Consider the following 23,650-nt stretch of genomic DNA (forward strand, 5'->3'; position numbering starts at 1 on the left):
GGAAAGATGCACTGGAACTTTTGCACCACGAAAACAAACACGCGTCCCATCATTGCCTCTCTCATCTACTACGCGATATCATAGTTTGACATGTCTGTCATTGGAAAGATCCACGTGGTGTCATGAATAATTAAGAGAAAGTGTCTTCTCATTGGATAAAAAACTCAGTCTCATTAATAATTATGAGACACCGCTGAGTCATCAAAGTACTATCGTGCTGTGACGTGGACACGATGAAGATTTTAAACCCGGAAGATGAAAATAGCGTATAAAAACTCAAATTTAACCATTTTCCCCCTACTATTAAATCTAACAGATGCTAACATTGTCTTCAATGGTGTTCAACACACATACCTCTGTTAAAATCTCAGAAATTTTGGTTTAGGGTGTCATGACCCTTTAAGGGTAATCCACAATTGATATTCAAATGACACAAAACCACAGGGAAGATAATCCAAACACTGTCAGAGTTCAAGAGTCCAGAGTCAGAACCATAACAAAGGAGACAAGAGAGAGCGCTCAGAAATGCAGTGTGACACTAACAAGACTTCGCAAAGAGTGAGTGAAAACACTTTACAGGATAATGACACACAGCTGGAGGTAATCAAGCATAACGAGTCCAGGCAATGGGTTATTATGGGCAGTGAAGCTCATGATCAGTTAGCAGAGGAGACTCTTAGCCTAATATTCACTCAATATGTCCCTTGTAGGATGAATTCCCAAAAAGTGTAACTCTGTAATGTTTTCAAACCGTGGTTTGAACAGCCTGACCCAGGAACATGAGCTCGACCAATGGCGTGAGTTTGGGGCGGGACTATCTGTTTGTCCAACCAATGGAAGATGTTTTGGAAACATGTTTAAAAACAGGCATTATTTTTGCATTTAGCATAAATTATTACACCTTTAAATACAACTAAACTAAAATGAAAATAAAGTTACTAAACGTAAAAAAGCTAAATTAAAATAAAGTGAAAATTTCATTATTAATATTTTAGTGAAGAAAAATGTAATATACCTCCACACACACACACTCACTCACTCGTGCACACACTCACGCTCAGTCATGCACTCTCTCTCTCTCTCTGTATGTGTGTGAGTATAAATATATATTTTTAAAGAAATTATTAATTTTATTCAACAAGGACAATAAATTAGATTGATTTCTGAAGGATCATGTGACACTGAAGACTGGAGTAATGATGCTGAAAATTCAGCTTTGATCACAGGAATAAATTACATTTGACAAAATATTCACAATGAAAACAGTTATTTTAAATCGTAATATTATTTCCCATTATTTCTCTTTTTTTCACTGTATTTGATCAAATAATTACAGCCTTGGTGAGCAGAAGAGACATCTTGCCATCCTCAAACTGTTGATAGTGCATGCAACATAACCTACATAAATGTAAATGCTAAGTTTCTGAGTGACTGTACAGCATGATCAACAGGGAATATGATTTTAGTGCATTTTGCGGATTTACCGGACATTAATTAACTCGATTATGAATAACTTCATATATTTCTGAGTACAAAAAACAAAGCAGCAGCTGCAACTGATGAGATAAGAACAACCTCAAACCACACCGATAATCTGAGCTGTACTGGACCAGCGCTCACAAACACAGCCCAATAAACTTTAGAAGCTTGTAACTAAATTATGTATTTACCAGCCCAGACCTCTCTTTCTACCTTCTTCAAAAGTGTGATTTTTCATTCAGTGCTAATTTGAGAAAGACAAACAGCTCGGGGCTTTCAGGACAGCCTGCTTGACATTTTCACAGCTTCAATTATTCACACTTTTGACAATACAGCCGACAGCCCAAAAGGGTACCGCCGCTAAATGAATAGAGCATGTTATTTTCTCTTTTCTCTCTTTTTCTGGCAGTTTTCTCTTTCCTGCGCATGTCCGTCTTTCTGTCTGTCTAGAATAAATTCCTCCTCAAAATATGGGCCGCATAGAAAGGTCAGAATCACCATATTTCACCATGAGTCGGTCAGATACAGTATGTTCTTTGAGTACTTCAAATATAACAACCCGTGGTGCGTTTCCCAAAAGCATCGTTAGCCAACTATGTTCGGAAGTTCCGTCGTTATCGTAGTTCAACGAGTCAGTGTTTCCCGAAACCATCGTTCTAACGAACATTCGCAAACAGGGGTGCGTTTCCCGAACAACGCCGTAACTCGGACATTCAGTACAACCTGTGTCTTTTATTTAGAATACATACAAATGTAATTTACGTCTTTGAGTTTGTCAAGAGATTTAAAGCACCGTTTTTGAAGAGTGCGCATGTGCGAACGTGCTCTAGTGTGTAAGAACGAGCCTATGACTGAATCTGGAAATAAAGCAAAATAACTGAGAAAATGATAAATAGTCCTCAGATGTCATGTCTGTAATCTATAGCAAAACATCTAGAATTAATTCGATCTCAAACAGTTTCATTAAAAGAAGTTATTACTCCACCACGTGCGTGACGTCATAAACCAACGTGGTTGAACGACCAATTTGGACAATACGGTTTCGGGAAACAGTCGTGACTAGCTAGTTGATTTCTTCAACGATACATCGCACTATGGTAGTGAAGCAGCGAGGAAAACACACCCCAGGTCACACTAAATGCGTCTCTATAGCACGCATTGTGTTTATCGTGCAATTTATACATGAAAATTAGGGTTTTTACATGCATATGATACGCATGGGTAGGTTTAGGATAGGTTTAGTAGTGGTGTGGTGTGCGTGTGTATTATACGTTTGGTTAGGATTAGTGGTGTGTGGAGTGTGTGTGTATTACAAATGCACTCGAAAACTGCGTATCATATATGCGTAAAAACAAATTTTCGCGTGTAAATTGCACGATAAACAATGCATGCTATAGAGACACATTAACAGGACATGCGCTGTGTTTTTATAAGCTATAAAACCGACATGAAATGAAAAACATGAAAGCCCATTACTTCCATAATCAATTTCTGAGCGATGCATGAGACAATAGTAGCCTACAACAATGAGGAAATAGTTATTAATATTCCATATTTCTGGCCTAAATGAAGTTGATTGAAGTTGAAAATGAAAGTCATTTCAGGACTCGCACAATTTCATTGTGACAAAAGATTATGAAGACAAATAACGTGTAACTGACCATAAATGTCTATCAAGAAAATAAACTGGTTCATTTTCGATTTCATATTGCCTTTAAGCAAGTTTCACTGTGGCAAAGTATCTTTTTGTTCTTCTATCCATAGTTTTCCCATCTACAAACCCTCTCGCGCAGCGCAGCGGGGGTTTGTAAGGAAAATTGTGTCATAAAGAAAACAGAACAGAGTGTTTCGACTCTTATTTTGCATCTCTCTCTCGTCCCAATTGATGCAACACTGGGAAATCTGGCAGTCGATCTACAGAACAGCTCGTCTTCATTTCTGTAGATATTCAATACGAGGAAGAGCATGAATAATGTAGATGCTCTGCTTTATCAGCGGGCCGCTTCGGTCCAGATAGTGTTATAGTCACAATGACACGTCCTTCACTTTTACACACAGCAGTCTTTCATGGGCAATTAGGCCTATTTGTCCTCCCGGATGTAGGTTAGAACCATCAGAGCTGTGATTTGTTTTATATAAAAATCACTGCTGGGATTTAGAAGGTCATTTGAAATCTAAAATAGCTCGAGGAGAGCGTTTTCTCCGGGGTCTGAGTGACACACCAGAGAGAACAGTGACATTTCGGAATTAACATCTTTTCTGCTGATGGATTTAACGACAGGACGCTTAAAAACAAAAACACAAATCTGATTTACTGACGTCACCGCGGCTCTGCTGCAAAACCTGCTGACTTCATCATCTCGCTACTTTTACAATTCATGGAAAGTAGTGGGTAATATAGGCCATTTTTGTCATTTTAAAATATTATAGCTAGTTCAAAAGTAAAAAAAAAAAAAAGGCAAGGATGCATTAAATTGACCAGAACTGACTGTAACATTCATAAAAAGATTTGAAAGCTTTTGAATTTTCAAGAAATGCTGTTTTTTTTTTAACTTTCTATTAATCAAAGAATCTCGCAAAAAAATGTATCGAGATTGGTTTCCACATAAATGTGATGCAGCACAACTGTTCTCAAAATTGATAATAAATATAAATGTTTCTTGAACAGCAGATCATCAAGAGTAATGATGCTGAAAATTCAGCTTTGATCACAGGATTAAATTACATTTTACAATATATTCATATATAAAACTATGGAAGCTTGTTTCCGCCACTGAATAATAAATAAATAATAATAATTGCGACTTTTTATCTCACAATTCTGACTTTTTTTCTCACAATTGCGATATATCAAGTCAGAATTGTGACTTTTTTTTCTCAGAATTGCGAGATATGAAGTCAGAATTGTGAGAAATAAAGTCGCAATTCTGAGATATAAAGTCGCAATTCTGAGATATAAAGTCGCAATTCTGTGAAATAAAGTCGCAATTGCGAGATATTACGTCGCAATTCTGAGAAATAAAGTCGCAATTGGGAGATATAAAGTCAGAATTGCGTGATATAAAGTTGCAATTGAGTGTTATAAAGTCAGAATTGCGAGATATAAACTATTCTGAGGTAAAAAAAAAAGGTCTTTTTTTTCCTTAGAATTGGACTTTATATCTCACAATTCTGAGAAAAGATGTCAGAATTGCGAGATATAAACTCGCAATTATGTGTTATAAAGTCAGAATTGCGTGTTATAAAGTCAGAATTGCGAGATATAAAGTCAGAATTGTGAGATATAAAGTCAGAATTGCGTGTTATAAAGTCAGAATTGCGTGTTATAAAGTCAGAATTGCGTGTTATAAAGTCAGAATTGCGTGTTATAAAGTCAGAATTGCGAGATATAAAGTCAGAATTGCGTGTTATAAAGTCAGAATTGCGAGATATAAAGTCAGAATTGCGAGATATAAAGTCAGAATTGCGTGTTATAAAGTCAGAATTGCGTGTTATAAAGTCAGAATTGCGTGTTATAAAGTCAGAATTGCGTGTTATAAAGTCAGAATTGCGAGATATAAAGTCAGAATTGCGAGATATAAAGTCAGAATTGTGAGATGTAAACTCGCAATTGTGAGATAAAAAGTCGCAATTATCTTTTAAAATGTTTTATTCAGTGGTGGAAACAAGCTTACATAGAAAACAGTTCTTCTAAATTGCAATAATATTTCACAATATTACGGTTTTATTGTATTTTTTAAACAAATAAAGGCAGTCTTTTTGAGAATAAGAGACTTTACCATTTTTTTTTAAAGAATTTATACTGACCCCAAACTTTTGAACGGTATCGTGTATAAATAATTAACTAATATTTAACATTGTATATATTAATAATGTATGTATATTTAAAAATAATGATATTGATTTACAATAATCTTGAATTAAGCTTTTCCACCGAATGCATTGCCTTCTCTGCGTGCAATGATAACTTAAAATGTAACAAAATGAAGTATTTTTGGGAGACAGCCTTATACGAGTGCGACTGTGTCTGTGACGGAGCTGGTGTTTAAAATCGAATGTGTAACATCACAACAAAACCAGATCAATATTCTCATAAACACTGGAACAAAGCCATTGCATCGTGGCGCACATTCATTTGACTGATATACCACATTTCTATGACCTCCACTTTATCATCGCCATCCTGCAATACAATTATTTGATTTAGAGATTTAATGTAAGTGACTTTTTAACTTGTGAATTTGGTCTCTGCTCCAAGAATGTACATGTAGAAACATCAGTTGTTCCTAATCATAAACAACATTGTAGCAATATCATCATTAGTATCAACTTATTTTGCTAAACTGAGCAATGCAAGAAGTAATTGTGCATGTGTAGTGAACCTCGTTCACGTCCTCAAGACATCATCGCTTCCAGTTCGGCTTCTTATTTTTCTTTTAAGCACAAGTGCATATTGAGGCCGCTAAAGCAGTGAGGTGGGGCTTATTCAGGCCAGGGGAAAAACACCACACACACACATACACACACACACACACGCTTACTGAAATAGTGCTGCTAAAGTGAATGTTAATTTGGTGGCATAAAGACACAGCTGGTACTGCGAGACGCGAACATTGTGTCACATTTCAGCTCACAGAAAGAGCTCTCAGCCTGAGCCCTGTTTAAATATGAGTAAGCGCTATTGAAAAGGCTATTGATCTGGCTATGATTAGCAGTCCATTCATGGCCTTTGCTGAGACTGTTGGCCCTCGCTCTCTTATTGACTCGCTGTGATGCACTGACTTCCGCCCATTCAAGAGAAGCCCGTTGTGCGTTCACAATGGCAGACTGAGATAAGATAGAGACTTCACTGCTGTTTGAGGGCTTTCCTTTGATAAGATTGTTTGGAGGTTTCTAATGAAAGCCAGAGTCAATGTTTGAGCGGGCCATCGACAATATTAAGCAAAACTTGGAGTTAATAAGTCCATAGTTGTAAGACAAAATACTACAAATCTGTGCGTTTAGTGTCGAGTTTAGAGCATGCAACACATCTTCAGCAATAAACTGCATGCACAAATTCATTTAATCTCAAACTTTAAAGTCGCTTTAACATGCGCTGACACCTCGGCTCTGTTCCAAGACACCTACATAATTATGTTAAATGAAGTTAAATAAATTTCAATTTAGTCAATGCAGTAGGCATCATGAACGTAAAATGAACAACACTGGTAACACTTTATTTGAAGGTAATGTTTACTACATGTACTTACTATAGTAATAACAGTAAATTATGCATAATTACAAGTAACTAACCCTAAACCAAACCCTAATCGTAACTCTATAGTAAGTACAGTACATGTAGTTCATTAATATTTATTTGAGTAAGTACAATGTAACTACGTCACCTTAAAATAAGTGGTAACACTTCCTTGTTACATATGTTACATGTACTTACCATATTAGTAATAACAGTAAATGATGCATAATTACATGCAACTAACCCTCAACCAAATCCTATTCCTAACCCTATAGTAAGTACATGTAGTTAATTAATATTACTCAGTACTTAAATATAGAATTACACTGTAACAATGACACCTTAAAATAAAGTGTAACCATAAATTGTAACCAACATTTGTTACAGCATTTATTAATGTTAATTTATAAATACACTATTATTCATTGTTGATACATGTTTGTTCATAATACAACTTAAAACAGTAGAAATATGTAGAAATTAACCTTAATCAAGATTACTAATAAATGTTATTTCATTTTAACCATTGAATTAATTAACACTAAGCTACAGAAACTTATTGTAAAATATGACCATAATAATTGTGTACCTTTGAGCAAAATCTGTAGCAGCATTGCATGTATTTTATTCAATAATTCGAATTAAAAATGGATACCCGGTATTTGCGTACTGTTTAGAATGTTGCATCATCTTCATAACTTCATATGATATCTTCGTATCATCACACCTCTTTCCCCTTCGCTTCATGCGAGATGTTATTTGTATGACACACATTTGCTGCCTAAGTAGAGCGCTCCAAATCTGTCACTTACGAGGCTCTGTATCAGTTCAGAAGCCGTGTAGATGTACAGCAATGCAGTCTTAGCATTACTTTTCACTTTCATTGATCAGGACACTCGGTCAGTCAAGTTGCAAAAAACAAAAAAAAAGAGAAAAGAATAAGAAACATGGATTAGACAATCTTAAGTCTGTAGACTAATGGCCGGTTCATGCAGTAAATCTGCGACAGCTGAGTACATGAAATCACCCCAGTTCCCGACATTATCAATTTACTTAAAACTTAGCAAACTGGCATCTCCGGTAGTGATTAAAAGATTTATCTTGAACTCTGTCATGGAAACTAGCATGTAAAAACCTTAATTAAACAATAATAATCAATTAAAAATGAGTTTATGCGTGTATGGTATTACGCTGTACCCACATTGGACCCACGGTTTGGAAAATGGATGGATGGATGATTCAGTTACAGACGCCACCTTCTGGTCAGATGCGGGAATTCATTCAGTGTGCGACTGTCACAGTGCATTATGGGTATTCTATTTTGCATTTGCCTGAAGAAGACCCAGCAGGGTCGAAACGGTGCCTTTATATTAAATATGGGAGTTTAAAGCAGTGTTGCGGACATTACATTTTTTCACTTATTCTATTTTCTAGCCATTGAGTGTGCATCGGTTATACAATGGTTATTGCAGTGCATTGTGGGATTGAATGAGTTCACTTGATGACTGTCCCATCAAATAGTGCCCTATTTAAAGGTATAGGGGGCGAATTCTGACAAATTTCAGTGAAGCATCCAACACTCCACACTTCGTTCTTTCGGTTAATAAGTGCATCATTCGGGAATTTTCAGTGTGAACACATGCACTACTCGCTCTATTTATACTATAAAACAGCATAGAATAGTGCATTCGTGCGCAAATTTGGACACAGCTGCTGCAAAAGACGGTTAAAGGCATCCGTCTATCCCGTGTTTACACTGAAAAACAATGGAAAAGTAGCGCAGTGGAACGGAAAACTAAACACGCACTTCTAATGTCCCCTACAGCATGTGTTGTATACTGTGCATATTGTGTATTCTGTTGGATTATTGTCTTTGTACTATACTGCTGATATGTGGTATGCAAAATGACCTTACGAGAAATGCAATTCCATTCTCCCATGTCTGGGCTGAGTGACAGTGAAGTGAACTTGAAGGTGAACGTGTATTTGCAAGTGTTTGTGAAGAAACAAACAAACTAGCTAATAATATAATGGGAACACTTTACAATAAGGACTCATTTGTTAACACTAGTTAAAGCATTCACTTAAATAGCATTTATTAACATTTGTTAATGTTAGTTAATCGTTCATGTTAGTTCACAGTGCATTAACTGATGTTAACTTTTGAATTTATTAATGTTTTAGTATGTGGAGATTAACATCAAGAATAATAAATGCAGTAGAAGTGCAGTTCATTGTTAGTTCACATTGATTAACTAATGCAACCTTACTGTAAAGTGTTACCAATGCAATATTATGCCATCATAAATTAAACTGAAACACGTTGCTATAATACAGTACAAGCGAAATTATGCATTGCAGTATAAAATGCAGCAAAAGCCAGGGTATCTGTGTCTTCTGCGAGTTTCTAAAACAGTGCATGCAAATGTTCCCAGAGAAGAATCAAGCATGTGCCAAGCCATCAGCCTGTTATAGAGCAGCGTCACAGACGACAGATGAAACGCAGAACAAACAAGAGCGAACACAACTATCTGAGCATCTGAAAGCATAGACATTCTTTATGCAACACAGTGATCAGTATAGAGTTATAAAAGTTGTGGATAAACTCTCTGATGTGGACGTCGTGCAATCACAAAAAGGGGCATTTTGCAAAGAGAACAAGAACAAGAATGATGGAGCTGGAAGCACAAACACAACTGGAGCTGTAGCTTCAGATCTGCTCTGTTTATCCATTATCTTAAAGATGTCTGTATGACCAGACTAAACGAACTGAATGAAACCATCACTGGCTTAAACAGCTTCAGTCACGTCTGATGATACAGTGTCACAGAACAGCTTCTGGTGGAGAGTTCAGTTTGAACAAAAAAGCATTTGCAAGGGCTTATTTTAAATACAGCACAAATAATACTTATACTGACCTCGTGAGATGATCAAACTGCTTTTCTGACAGAATCAAGCCCTATTTTTGCATTTTGATCGTGAAAAGGGCATGTCAATGTGTAAAACTGCACATATTTCAATTCATACAGCGCTTTTTAAATTCATACAGCAACACAAACATTTTTCTTTGGAATTTACTGAAACGATTCTCGACCTCGGAGAAATGCCTCGATCGATCGGTCAGAAGACCGTCTGAACTCCAGCTTCAAACCACAATCAATCTCTGTGATTCACCATCATTGACCCCTGGAGACGTGCGGATCACTGTTATGATGGATGGATGTGCTTTTTTGGGCTTCAAAATCTCAAGTACCATTCACTCCCATTATAAAGCTTGGAAGAGCCAGGATCTTTTTTTAAATAACTCTGTTTGTGTTTGGCTGAACGAAGAAAGTCATATACACCTAGGATTGGCTTGACGTTTATGAGTAAATGATGGGATAATTAACATTTTTGGGTGAACTAAACCCAAGCTTGTCATCATTTAATAAGTCCAAGTCGACTGAACACTTAAGTCATTCAAAACTAGAGCAAAACCAACACTCATGATGATGCTGTTAAGACCACCGGGCTGTTTCACCCCATATATCGGCCAGTGAGATTAGACTACAGTGGTCATTTTCCCTTCATTCAGCGATTATTAACTCAAATGCATCAACTAATATCCTCGTGTCTGTGTCTCAAAACATTATTAACGCACTACATAGTATTTGCGTTCCGTACAGCAACAATTTTTGATCATCGTAGGAGCGTTTCGACTCAAAACGGACCAGGTAGTCTAGGTAGTCAGCTGACTAGGTTTTGAGACACAGCCCAAGCCCCTCGTCAGACAGAAACACACACGGGTTCACTTGGCAAAACAACCGCAGAACACACACACCGGCACACACACAGCTCAACTCAAACCGCACAGAGTAAATGCCGCGACAGCTTCTGGTGTTCTGATGTCTGGAGGTCCAGGAGATCGAGGGGTTTTACCTGTGATGTTCGGCTGACTGTCTTCCGTGGCTCCTGAGAAACATTAAACTTCCCAGCGATGCTCTTCGTCTCAATGTGAGCTCAGCTCGGGGCTATCAGAGGAAACACGCCGCATTTCTCCGTAAAATCACTTTATCTCCGGCGAACGCGAAAACGAGCCACTCTGATCTCCATCACTGCGAGATTCATCCGCGAGGGGAGCAACACCAACACTGAGAGGAGAGAGAGAGAGGGAGAGATCTGTGTGTGTGTGTGTGTGTGTATGTGTGAGTGAGAGAGAGAGAGAGAGAGAGAGAGAGAGACAGACAGAGAGAGAGAGAGAGAGAGAGAGAGAGAGATCAGCACCACGGACAGCGACAACCATTATTCAGTTTAGAGACATTTAGCAAGTAAATAAAACATGTTAGACGCGTTACGTGTGTTAAATCAACCTGTCCCTTTCCTGTAATTACAATTTTTTTGCCAATAATATAATTTTACAGGAATAGTCCACATAGTTCAGTCACATCCATGTTGTTTTGAAACCCGTATGACTTTCGTTCTTCAGTGAAATGCAAAAGATGTTTTGAAAAATGTTCACACTGCTCTTATTTATACATCCAATAAAAGAAAAAGAAAAAACACTATAAAAATATAATAGAAGTGGATTATACAACTCTAAAGTCTTCAGAAGTCATAGCTTTGTGTGAAAAAATGTAAGATTTTTAACTTTTTTTTTTGTTGCTCACTATTTAAATTATTATTTTTTTAAATAAAAACGTATTATTATTTACATTATTATTAGGGTAACACTTTATTTTAAGTGTAACGTAGTTACACCATACTATATGCACTTATTATAGTAATAACAGTAAATTATGCATAATTACAAGTAATTAACCCTAAACCAAACCCTAACCGTAACTCTATAGTAAGTACATGTAGTAAATTAATATTAGTACTTATTTGAGTAAATACAATGCAACTGTCACCTTAAAATAAAGGGTTACACTTTAGTTAAAGGTGTCTTTGTTACACTGTCATTATACATTTAAGTACTGAGTAATATTATTTAACAACATGTATTTACTATAGAGTTACGGTTAGTGTTAGGGTTAGTTACTTGCAATTTTGTATAATTCATAGTTATTACTAACTACATGTAACACATATGACACTGTAAAATAAAGTGTTACTAAATAAAGTGTCACCTAATTTTGATATCCATCTTTTATGGGTTTTATGTAAAGGCTACTATTTTATCGTATTATTAAGTGGGTTTGCTTTTCAATCTTATTTTATATACGTAAATGATGGTATTTTATTTGTTTCCATGTGAAGGTCTTGGTGCTTATTGCAATACTTTTTTTTTATTGTAAAGCACTTTGAGTTGCATATTATTGTGGTAAAATCTATTTTCCATAAACATCTCCTCCCTAAATGACAAGTAAAAGTTAGAAAGTGAGGTTTTAGCTTTCCTTAATGTGAAAGAAAGAACGACCTCTATTTCTTAACTCTTAAAACGACACATAAACAAAAGGTAAATCATACCATCTCTTCCTGTTGAAGTGGGTCGTTCTGGAACAGAATAATCTGCAACATTTATGCTAATATTCAAAATTCAGACTACATGAGACTCCCAGACCAACGACTGGAGGAACAGGACAGAAGCGTTTTAATGTTTGTACATGTCTAGCCTGAGTTAAACTGAACACTCTTGTCCTGACAGACTAATGCTGGATATTCTCCAGTCTCTTGTTCAGAGTATAGCGTGGAATCAGAAACACTCGGTCTCATCTTCATCTGCCCGTGTAGAAGCGCGCAGGTCGTGACACACACACTGATGTCTTCTGGGAGGAGATGTTGGGAATGATGTCAGCCGTGATCTGAGGAGCTGAGTGAAGTGTTTGACTCATTTGAAGTGATACGATGAGACGATGTATTTGGATGCAGAGTGAACTGAGTTATAACAGGCATATAAACAAATGCACAAACATGTACTTGCATGATATTTTTAAAGATTTCTTTCCATTATTAAGAGTCATGTTATCTTAGCTGAAGGGACACTCTTACTGTTCAATACCTTTACGCTGTAACTTGAAAAATAAGTGATAACACTTTAGTTCCAATTCTCACAATTAACTTGCTTATTAGCATGCATATTAATAGGATTCTGGCTGTTTATTAGTACTTATAAAGGACATATTAATACCTTATTCTGCATGACCATATTGTACATCCCTTAATCCTACACAATAACTAAACTTAAAGGGGTGGTATAATGCCCTTTTCACAAGATGTAAAATAAGTCTCTGATGTCCCCAGAGTGTGTGTGTGAAGTTTTAGCTCAAAATACCCCACAGATATTTTTATATAGCATGTCAAAGTTGTCACTTTTTGAGGGTGAGCAAAAACGCACCGTTTTGTGTCTGTCCCTTTAAATGCAAATGAGCTGCTGCTCCCGGCACAGGGGGCGGAGCTTCAACAACTAGTTCTTAGCAGCTTTGATTAGACATGCACTGAATTTGTCAAAAACTTTTAGCCTTTCATGTTCAAACCGGATTCAGACAATGATGGAGAGACTCAAGAAGAAGTGACGACATGTAACATTTCTGAATGGTTAGTTGGTGAATTTATGTAGTGTATGATGTGTAGTTATCTTCTAGTCATTGATTAGCATATTCTGTCTTGATAATCTATCATTTGTGTTCAGGGGGGCGGGGTTTATGTACATTTTAGGGTTGGTGATGTCACTAACCCGAGAGGAATGTCGTGTAGTCTCTACCAGCCGTTTGTTGTAGTCCTTAAAAAGCGATTTCTTTGAAAGCAAATATCTTCCTTTGCTTTGAACTTTGAGCGTTATAACTTTGCAGATGTTGTTTATGCTCAAACAGCAACATTACACACTAACTAAAGTTAGAAAAGTCAAATCATAATCAACCACCCCTTTAACAACTACCGTACTAACTATTAATAAGCAGTAATTAGCAGTTTATTGAGGCAAAAATCATAGTTAATAGTAAGAATTGGACCCTGATCTAAAGTATCACCAAATAAGTATGTTTGTGTAACTTGATGTGCTATAGAAATACTGTACGCTCTGGTCAATATCAGAGACTTACAATTATTAGTTTTCACTTTTTAATTACACAATGACGAGAAAATGAAGATATTCCTAAAGTGCTAAAGTTAGTCATTGCGCAGTAACATATTTTAAGCATCTTTTAAAATGCAAAAATTTCCATCAAACTGATTTGTGTCATTTGTGATCAAACAAGATGAATATTCTAGAGAAATGCTGCAAAAAAAATCACAGAATCCATCAAATCCACTTCCTGATGTTTGTGCTGTTGTTTGTCCCCTAAAATGATGTCACTTCCTGCAGGATGATGTCATCAAGGAACTGGCTGTTTTTACAAAAAGAAGGATTGAAAGTGATATCAAGGACACGCATAGATAAAAAAACGAATCAAAAAACAATATTAGCAAACAAGTTATGTTTAAAACCTTTCAATTAGAGAAGTGAATGTTCACTTAACTGTCATATTATGTTATAGAGAAGTAACTAATATGATTTCCATCATCAAAAATAGAAATACTTTTTAAGAACGTACCGCACACCATCGATCGTATTACAGAGGTTTTCTGTTTACCGAGAGGTTTGTGCGTCTGAACACACACGTGTTCCTGCTCCTCTTTCATCTGTGAAGAAGCTTTTCGCCTCGAGCTGCCAATAGGAATCAGTCTCTACAGTCTACGGGTGCTTGCTCTGGATTAAATGCCTGACAAACGGAACATTTTTGCATACTTATCCTTTTGACTCCCTTCTCTCTGCAGAAGCTGATGGGATGAAGTGAGATTCAATCCCAAACCTTTCCGTTTGATCCCACCTCAAACATATTTAAGCTCTGTCCTGAACCAAACTCTAACCCTCAAACTTCTACTCTAGTCTGGATTATCCTGAAGTGACCCGAAACAGAGTTTACTTCTCGAATATTAATGAATTTACGTAACCGCAATAAACTATTCATCTCTTCTTTGGTGATTGATGATGGAGATTGTTAGAGTGATGGAAATGTTCAGATTATATGCACTAACGTTCAAAAGTCTGGGGTCGGAAAGATATTATATAGTGAGAACTTTATAATTTGATTCAGCAAGGACTTTTTTGAACTTTCTATTCATCAAAGGATACTGAAAACAAAAATATGAAGCAGCACAACTGTTCTCAACATTGATAATAATCAGAAATGTTTCAAATCATCATATTAGAATGATTTCTGAAGGATCATGTGACACTGAAGACTGGAGTAATGATGCTGGAAATTCAGCTTTGATCACAGGAATAAATTACACTTTACTATATATTCACATAGAAAACAGCTATTTTGAATTGTAAAAATAGCTCACAATATTACATATTTTACTGTTTTTTTTTGTGTATTCCTTTCTTTCAAAAACATTAAATAAAATACCAAACTTATGAACGCCAGTGTCTGTAATATGCATGTGTGTGTGTGTGTGAACATTATGTCATCATTTACTTAAATATACATATTGTAAATATAAATATCCATCCATTTCAGCTGCGTGGAAAAGGGCACTTTCACAGAAGAAGAAAAATAAGAACATTTCGAACGACATGAAAGTAAGAAAACGGATTTAAACTGAGTGAACTATTCCTTTAAAGTTTATTGTCAATATCTTTTGTTCCGTGTCCAATAATCTCTCTTTTGCACGCACGCACACACACGCACGCACGCACGCACACACACACACACACACACACAATGAATTCAATATTGAGTGTTTTCCTGGTCAATCACTCAGTCATCAGTGTAAACAGTGCCACAGGCAGAGAATTGAGCTGCATCTCACTGCCACACCAGCTCTCTCTCTCTCTCTCTCTCTCTCTGTGTGTGAGGAAAAGAGTAAGTCAGTAATCAACAGAAACGCTACCATGCCAATCAATGCATTGAATGAAAACAAATAAACAAAAACATATCATTCAGTCTGATTCACTACCTCTGAAACAAAAACAGGCCAATCAAACCTCATTTTTACTTTGGATAAAAGCATCTGCTAAATTAATAAATACAAATGTAAATGTTACTTATTAAAGGGAAAGTTCTCCCAAAAGTCACCCTAGTCTTCTCTTCTCTATTGTGACGTATATCCGAGTGAAACGCTTCTGGAACAAGAACAAAATGTGGGCGGGGCTTGATTTTGTCTGTGAGGAATTGATTGGATGGTTGTGGTTTGCTATTGGCTGATCTCATGTGAGTGACAGGTTGCCCCGCCCTCGTCATCAGAGAAGAGAAGAGATGCTGCAAGAGGAAGGGGAAGTTATTCTGATTCAAGATTACAAGGAAAATGAATTTAAAACAATAATGATGAGTGTTTTCATAAATAGATAAATACTGCAATATTCCATAAAAAAAAAAAAAAAAAGAATTGTCAATTTGATTTCATGGTAACTTCAACTGTGGTAAAATCCCTCTAATGCATGGCCTCTTGTGGCTCATTGCTTTAATAAAACACAGCTATACAGAAATTTCTGTACTTCGAGACTTGAATGTGTTGTGCATTTATTCCCCATTATCGACAGTTCTAAGCACAGCTCATCTAATAGAGAATTACTCAGAACTATAGATGTTTACTCTCAAAAACCCTGGAGTTTTAGAGAATTATTTTATGCTTTATATCATATATGCCATTTATTTTATTGTGTTGCAACTTACTTTAGTCAGCTTTCCTGCTTTATAAAACATGTTACTTATATTTACTATTCACAATCTGAATTCATATCCAATAAACTGCTCCGCGACTCACAAAACAACAGTGATTCTGTCTTTGTTTACTCTTTGAGATGTATTTTTAGCACATCAAATAGAGAGAGAGAGATGAACGGAGATGTCAAAACCACATGAAGAGCTTATGTGACGTGGCAGATGGTTGTGAGACACACGAGAACATCCGTGTTCCGGCGGGAACAGCTGTCCTCCACCAAATTCAGCCCAAATCCGTTTAGTGACAACTGCTAAAAATGAGCTCCAACAAACTATACTTTTAGGTTAATGTTTTTAGGATCAAAGATAGGCATAAACCCATAAAGATTACACTGAGATTGCCAAGACAGGACAGAGACGGTGCAGCAGCTCTAGTGTTTTAAATGCTGTATTAAAACAATATTTTTGGAGCTTCCCTTCAATAATGCAACCATATTGCATCCACGGGATTATAAACACAAAATATGACTGAATAAAACAACTTGAGTGGAACATTACTGCAATATTCTAGACACTTTTGTGAAGAAAAGAAGAAAAACATTATGCAGAATATTTCATTTATCCTGTCAGATTGAAGGAAAATGTTAAAGGATTAGTTCACTTTCAAAAGAAATGTTGCTGATAATTTACTCACCCCGATGTTATCCAAGATATCCATGTCTTTCTCTCTTCAGTCGAAAAGAAATTAAGGTTTTTGAGGAAAACATTCCAAGATTTTTCTACACAGAATGGACTTCAATGGCAACCAACAATACCAATGTGCAAAGAAGGTTCAAATGTCCGTCTCAATGCAGCTTCAAAGTCTCTACATGATCCCAGTCGAGAAATAAGAGTCTTATCTAGCGAAACGAAAAAAATAATACATATATATATACTTTTTAACCACAAATGCCCGTCTTGTACCATCTCTGAGATGTGTAATCTTATTACGTCATCACGTTGGAAAGGTCACGAAAAAAATCGAAATAATAATAATAATAAATTAAACCAAAGATGTAGGACGATTTTGAAGTTGGAGGAGAAAATGAGATGACATTTTTCACCCTTCTCTACCTTTTTGAACCGGAGTACACAGACAAATAACTTAGATAGATGACGTGACGCGTGACCTTTCCAACGTGATGACGTAATACGTGGCACATCTCAGAGATGGTACACGACGAGCATTTGTGGTTAAAAAGTATATATATATATTTTTTTTAAATGACCGATCGTTTCGCTAGATAAGACTCTTATTTCTCGACTGGGATCGTGTAGAGACTTTGAAGCTGCATTGAGACGGACATTTGAACCTTCTTTGAACATTGGTGTAGTTGGTTGCCATTGAAGTCCATTCTGTGTAGAAAAATCCTGGAATGTTTTCTTCAAAAACCTTAATTTCTTTTCGACTGAAGAGAGAAAGACATGGATATCTTGGATGACATCGGGGTGAGTAAATTATCCGCAAATTTTCTTTTGAAAGTGAACTAATCCTTTAAAAGTGATTCTGCAACAACTCTGCTCACTTTTCTTGGATACAGGACTTGTTTTATCCTCCTTTCTAACTGTATGTATCTCAGATATCATATCCAGTGTAAACCAGATGAGCAGCGTAACAAAAGGCAAACGGTGTTATTTCTGTCTCTCTCTGAATGTGTTGTTTCTCCATGGGCCGCAGATGTCAGATCACTCAAGGTAAGCCAGACTGGCTTTAAGCATTGTTTAATATTTCACATTTTCTGTAAAAAAAACAATAAAAAAAACCTTGACTGATGCAGGCTGGGAAACATTCACATCTCTGCTGTCAATGATGTGCATTAAACAAAAGCATTAACCGCAGGACAGTTGAGTTACATTGATCTTAAATAAAGCTAATTGCATTGACTTCTAGTCTTTACCTCAGGTGGAACAGATCTAAAATCTCACAAAACTGAAAAGTGTTTCTATTATCATTGTGGTCTTTTATTAATTCGCTATGATCTATTTCAGATAAACTCACCTCTTAATGGAACACACATTAAGTTTTGTAAACTCATACCAATTAATAATACTTTTGCACATAAACGACCAGTTAGAAGGTCATGATTTAAAGTGCACCTAATATGGTTTTTGAATATGACCTAATAGAGCTGTTTGTGAATGTAAAAGCTCTGCAAAGTTTCTAAAGCTCAGAGTGCAGATAAATGGAGTGTTTGTCTCTCAATAGAAAGAAGTGATTCTGAACTGAAACGAGTCGTCAGTAATTCCAGTCTCACTTCCTGATGATCCTGTAGGTTAGGAACAAATTTGCATAATTCCAGCCTCTGGTCTTGATTGGCTGATCAGCGTCTCTTTGCCCCGCCCTCAAACGCTGTAGTTTATCTGAGACTGGAAGAGTTTGGTTCGTGTTGTTCATGTTGAGAAGACGCTGTTTTCTGAGATTGATACGGTAAAACCCACGCCATCGTTACTGTTCGTATCACTGTGATCAAGAGCTGAGATTCAGATATGATAATGAGCGTTTGGTGTCTGACCAATCACAGCAGACTGGGCCATCTGACCAATCAGAGCAGAGCAGCGCTCAGAGAGGCGGAGTTTAGAGAGACTGAATCCTTGATCTAAGCGTTTCAGACACTGAGAGAAAAGAGCTGATGCTGCAGTGGAGATTATGAGGAAATTAAAGTGTTTTTGACCTTGTATGAATGTAAACCTGTTGAAGGAGACTCAAAAACACAATTAGGAAGCTTTAAATCTTTAGTTTTGTGCAATAACATCAAATTCATTACTTCATCTTTGACATGTTTCTCCTCCTGTCTTTCCGTCTGGTTGAACACTGGTGTCTCAACTGGTGCTGATGTCACTGTTTTATGAAAGCAAAGTCATTTAATGCTGTGCTTTACAGTGATTTTACCATGCCGGTCACTGATGCACATTCTCTTAATTTCTCTGTTTATGAAATATATTTAATTCTTTTACCTTTAAGGACATCCTAAAAAGAAGGTTTTGACAGATTTAACACACACCTGTATTCACACTAATTGCTTTAACACATAAAAGAGCACTTACAACTTCACAGTTTAATTTTGTGCAGAGACGCTACTCTGCTTTTCTTACCAGCTGCTTGTGAGACCGACCAAAATGTTTCATCTCGCCTTGTTTCACGGTCTGACTGTAAACTGCACTATCCACACCTCTTCATGAGCTCTCAGTGCTCTTACAACGGTCTCTGTGCTTTTCTCATTCATTATCACCTCCAAACATGCACTTTTCCAGCAGCAAAACACATCTCCTCTCAAAGCCACGATTCAGACTCACACAACACACACGAAACACAAAGAAAGGGTTTTTAGGTTGAGCTTGCAGTCATTATGAGATGATTTCAGGAACATAATAGAGATGTTATTAGTTTCAGTTGTCATGAGAGAATCCTGTCTTTAGATTAATACAGTCCAGACACTAACACTACATCTGTCAGCAGATACACATGACCTTATAGTTAAACTTGAATTAAATATGAGTGAAATTGCTTGTTACTTACAGAGTACGGGAAGTGCGTATTTGATTCACAGAGAAAGGTGTGTGTGTGTGTGTGTGTGTGTGTGTGGGAGCCGAATCTAATTACAGCAATGCAGTTGGAAATAAAGACGGAGGAAAGCGACTCAATGCTGTTCCCTCGTTTCAACAGGGAATGTCAGCAGAAACAGAGATCAGCGAAATGTGCCAGCTCAGTTCTCTCCTGTCTTTATATTCATGCACTTGATATAAAATATCAGGTGTCATTTGCATGACGCAACCTTTGGCCCACATCGCTGTGTACTGTAGTATATCTGAGCTGACATTTAGTGAAAGCTGCTGGGCAAATTTCTGCATCACTAGAGGCACCGAATGAACAGCAAAAAGATTGATTGTTTCCAAACACTGTCTTCTGCTCTCCGAGGCTGCGTTTATTTAATGAAAAATACAGTAAAAACAGTAATATTGTGAAATATTATTACAATTTAAAAAAGCTGTTTTCTATGTGAATATATAGTAAAGTGTAATTTATTCCTGTGATCAAAGCTGAGTTTTCAGCATCATTACTCCAGTCTTCCGTGTCACATGATCCTTCAGAAATTTGCTGCTCATTTATGATTATTATCAGTGTTGATAATGTTGACAATGTTCTTTTTTTTTTTTTTTTAGGATTCTTTGATGAATAGAGAGTTCAAAAGCGCAAAAGTTCAAAAACAGCATTAATTTGAAGCAGAAATATTTAGTCTCTACTGTCACTTATGATCAATTAAATGCAGTCTTCCTGAATAAAAGTATTAATGTCTTAAAAAGAACTTTAACGGTATTGTATAAATACATTGCACATATTTCATTCCACTGAAGAAGATGATGCACAACGTTTTTGGGAGGTCTAACAGAGACTTAAAGTGACTCTGAACATTAAAATAAGATGGAAGAAAGTACTTTAAGCAAAAACTCCACAAGTGTAACGTTCTTCCAAATCAATACAATATGTTTTAAAAACACAGCCTTTATATCTCAGCAGCGCCGACACCTTGTCAGGTGTTCAGTGCTGGTTGTGCATGTGCGGTTGTGTGTGTGTGTTTCTCTGCTGGAGTCTGTGATGTTGGTTTGAACCTCCAGAGCTGCTATTTAAAACCCACATCAGCTACAGAGAGAGAGTTTGCTCAGCCCAAGGCGAACAGCACACACACACACACACACACACACACACACACACACACACACACACACACACACACACACACACACACACACACACACACACACACACACACAAAACACATGGCTTGCACACACACATACTGCTTCGAATGCTCAGAAATCACACTTTGGCATTCAGCCTAAATGGCCACATGTCATTTTTCCATTCCACTCATCCGACTTTAGTCTCTCCCTGTCTGTCCATCTCTCAAACACACACACACACACACACACACACACACACACACACACACACACACACACGAGGAACAACAACACAAGCGCTTGAGGAAGCGTCACTCCCGACCCTCTTGTCTGGTTACAGTAAATCCTGTAAATGGCATGACCGTCTGTTTCCTCTCTGACTCTACACATTTAATTGAATGAGAGGGTCGAATGGCGTTGTTGTCCACTGCCAATCCACTGCAGGATTAACTGGGCATTTTAAAAAGCAGATTATGGGGGGATTTTGGAGCAGATGAGAACTGTTTTGTTCTCTTCATGTTCCATTAACTAATTGTTACGTCTTACCTCGCATGCTCCTCTGATCACACCGACATGTGGTGCATGATGGGAAGCAGGACGACAGAGAGAGAGCAATGCATCAAACACAACAGTGGAAGAAACTAAGAACAAAGATTTGCTTTTTCAGATGGAAATACTAGTGCTGTAAGACAGCGGAAGAATAAAGTTAAAACTTGAAAGCTTTGGTTCTGTGTAAGTGAAATGCACGAGAATAACGCGTCTTTGGAGTGTAAAGGTCAAACTGGTAGATGCTTGAATAAATGTTAGAAAGAAAAGACTAATCATGGTTCACTATGCAAATAGTACATCACTGTCAGTGAACAATGTCAACAAGTCAAAGGAAGATTTTCTAAAAAAAAAAAAAAAAAAAACCGATGGTTGGATAGATGGATGGATGGATGATGGATGGATGGACAGAGACAGAACGATGGATGGATGGATGATGGATGGATGGATAGATAGACAGAGACAGAGACAGAACGATGGATGGATGGATGATGGATGGGACAGACAGAGACAGAACGATGGATGGATGATGATGGATGGATGGATGGATGGATGGATGGATGGATGATGGATGGATGGATGGATAGATAGACAGAGACAGAACGATGGATGGATGGATGGATGATGGATGGGACAGACAGAGACAGAATGATGGATGGATGATGATGGATGGATGGATGGATGGATGGATGGATGGATGGATGGATGGATGATGGATGGATGGATGGATAGATAGACAGAGACAGAACGATGGATGGATGGATGGATGATGGATGGGACAGACAGAGACAGAATGATGGATGGATGATGATGGATGGATGGATGGATGGATGGATGGATGGATGGATGGATGGATGGATGGATGGATGGACAGACAGAGACAGAACGATGGATGGATGGACGGACGGACAGACAGAGACAGAACGATGAATGGATAGATGGATGACAGACAGAGACAGAACGATGGATGGATGATGGATGAATGGATGGACAGACAGACAGAGACAGAACGATGGATGGATGGATGATGATGGATGGATGGATGGATGATGATGGATGGATGGATGGATGGATGGATGGACAGACAGACAGACAGAGACAGAACGATGGATGGATGGATGGATAGATGGATGGATGGACAGAGACAGAACGATGGATGGATAGATGATGGATGGGACAGACAGAGACAGAACGATGGATGGATGGATAGATAGACAGAGACATAACGATGGATGGATGGATGGATGATGGATGGGACAGACAGAGACAGAACGATGGATGGATGGATGGATGGATGGATGGACAGAGAGAGAACGATGGATGGATGGATGGATGGATGGACAGAGACAGAACGATGGATGGATGGATGGATGGATGGATGGATGGATGATGGATGGATGGATGGATAGATAGACAGAGACAGAACGATGGATGGATAGATGGATGGATGGACAGAGACAGAACGATGGATGGATGGATGATGATGGATGGATGGATGGATGGATGGATGGATGGACAGACAGACAGAGACAGAACGATGGATGGATGGATAGATGGATAGATGGACAGAGACAGAACGATGGATGGATGGATGGATGGATGGACAGACAGAGACAGAACGATGGATGGATGGATGGATGGATGGACAGACAGAGACAGAACGATGGATGGATGGATGATGGATGGATGGATGATGGATGGACAGACAGAGACAGAACGATGGATGGATGGACGGACGGACAGACAGAGACAGAACGATGAATGGATAGATGGATGACAGACAGAGACAGAACGATGGATGGATGGATGGATAGATGGATGGATGGACAGAGACAGAACGATGGATGGATAGATGATGGATGGGACAGACAGAGACAGAACGATGGATGGATGGATGGATGGATAGATAGACAGAGACATAACGATGGATGGATGGATGGATGATGGATGGGACAGACAGAGACAGAACGATGGATGGATGGATGGATGGACAGAGAGAGAACGATGGATGGATGGATGGATGGATGGACAGAGACAGAACGAT

The 23,650-nt window shown here is 37.6% G+C and overlaps 1 protein-coding gene across 3 annotated transcripts in view; it reads right to left on the reverse strand.

Moving 5' to 3' along the window:
• The window catches only part of dlgap4b (discs, large homolog-associated protein 4b), a 140,736-nt gene extending 129,934 nt beyond the window's left edge, over positions 1-10,802 (reverse strand). For all 3 annotated transcript variants that reach the window (XM_084425159.1, XM_084425158.1, XM_084425160.1), the window contains exon 1: positions 10,634-10,802. The gene's annotated coding sequence lies outside the window, so the exon portion shown is untranslated. The remainder of the gene's footprint in view (positions 1-10,633) is intronic.
• Positions 10,803-23,650: the final 12,848 nt, after the last annotated feature.

This window comes from Rutilus rutilus, assembly GCF_951802725.1.
Source record: "Rutilus rutilus genome assembly, chromosome: 12".
NCBI classification, from domain to species: domain Eukaryota; kingdom Metazoa; phylum Chordata; class Actinopteri; order Cypriniformes; family Leuciscidae; genus Rutilus; species Rutilus rutilus.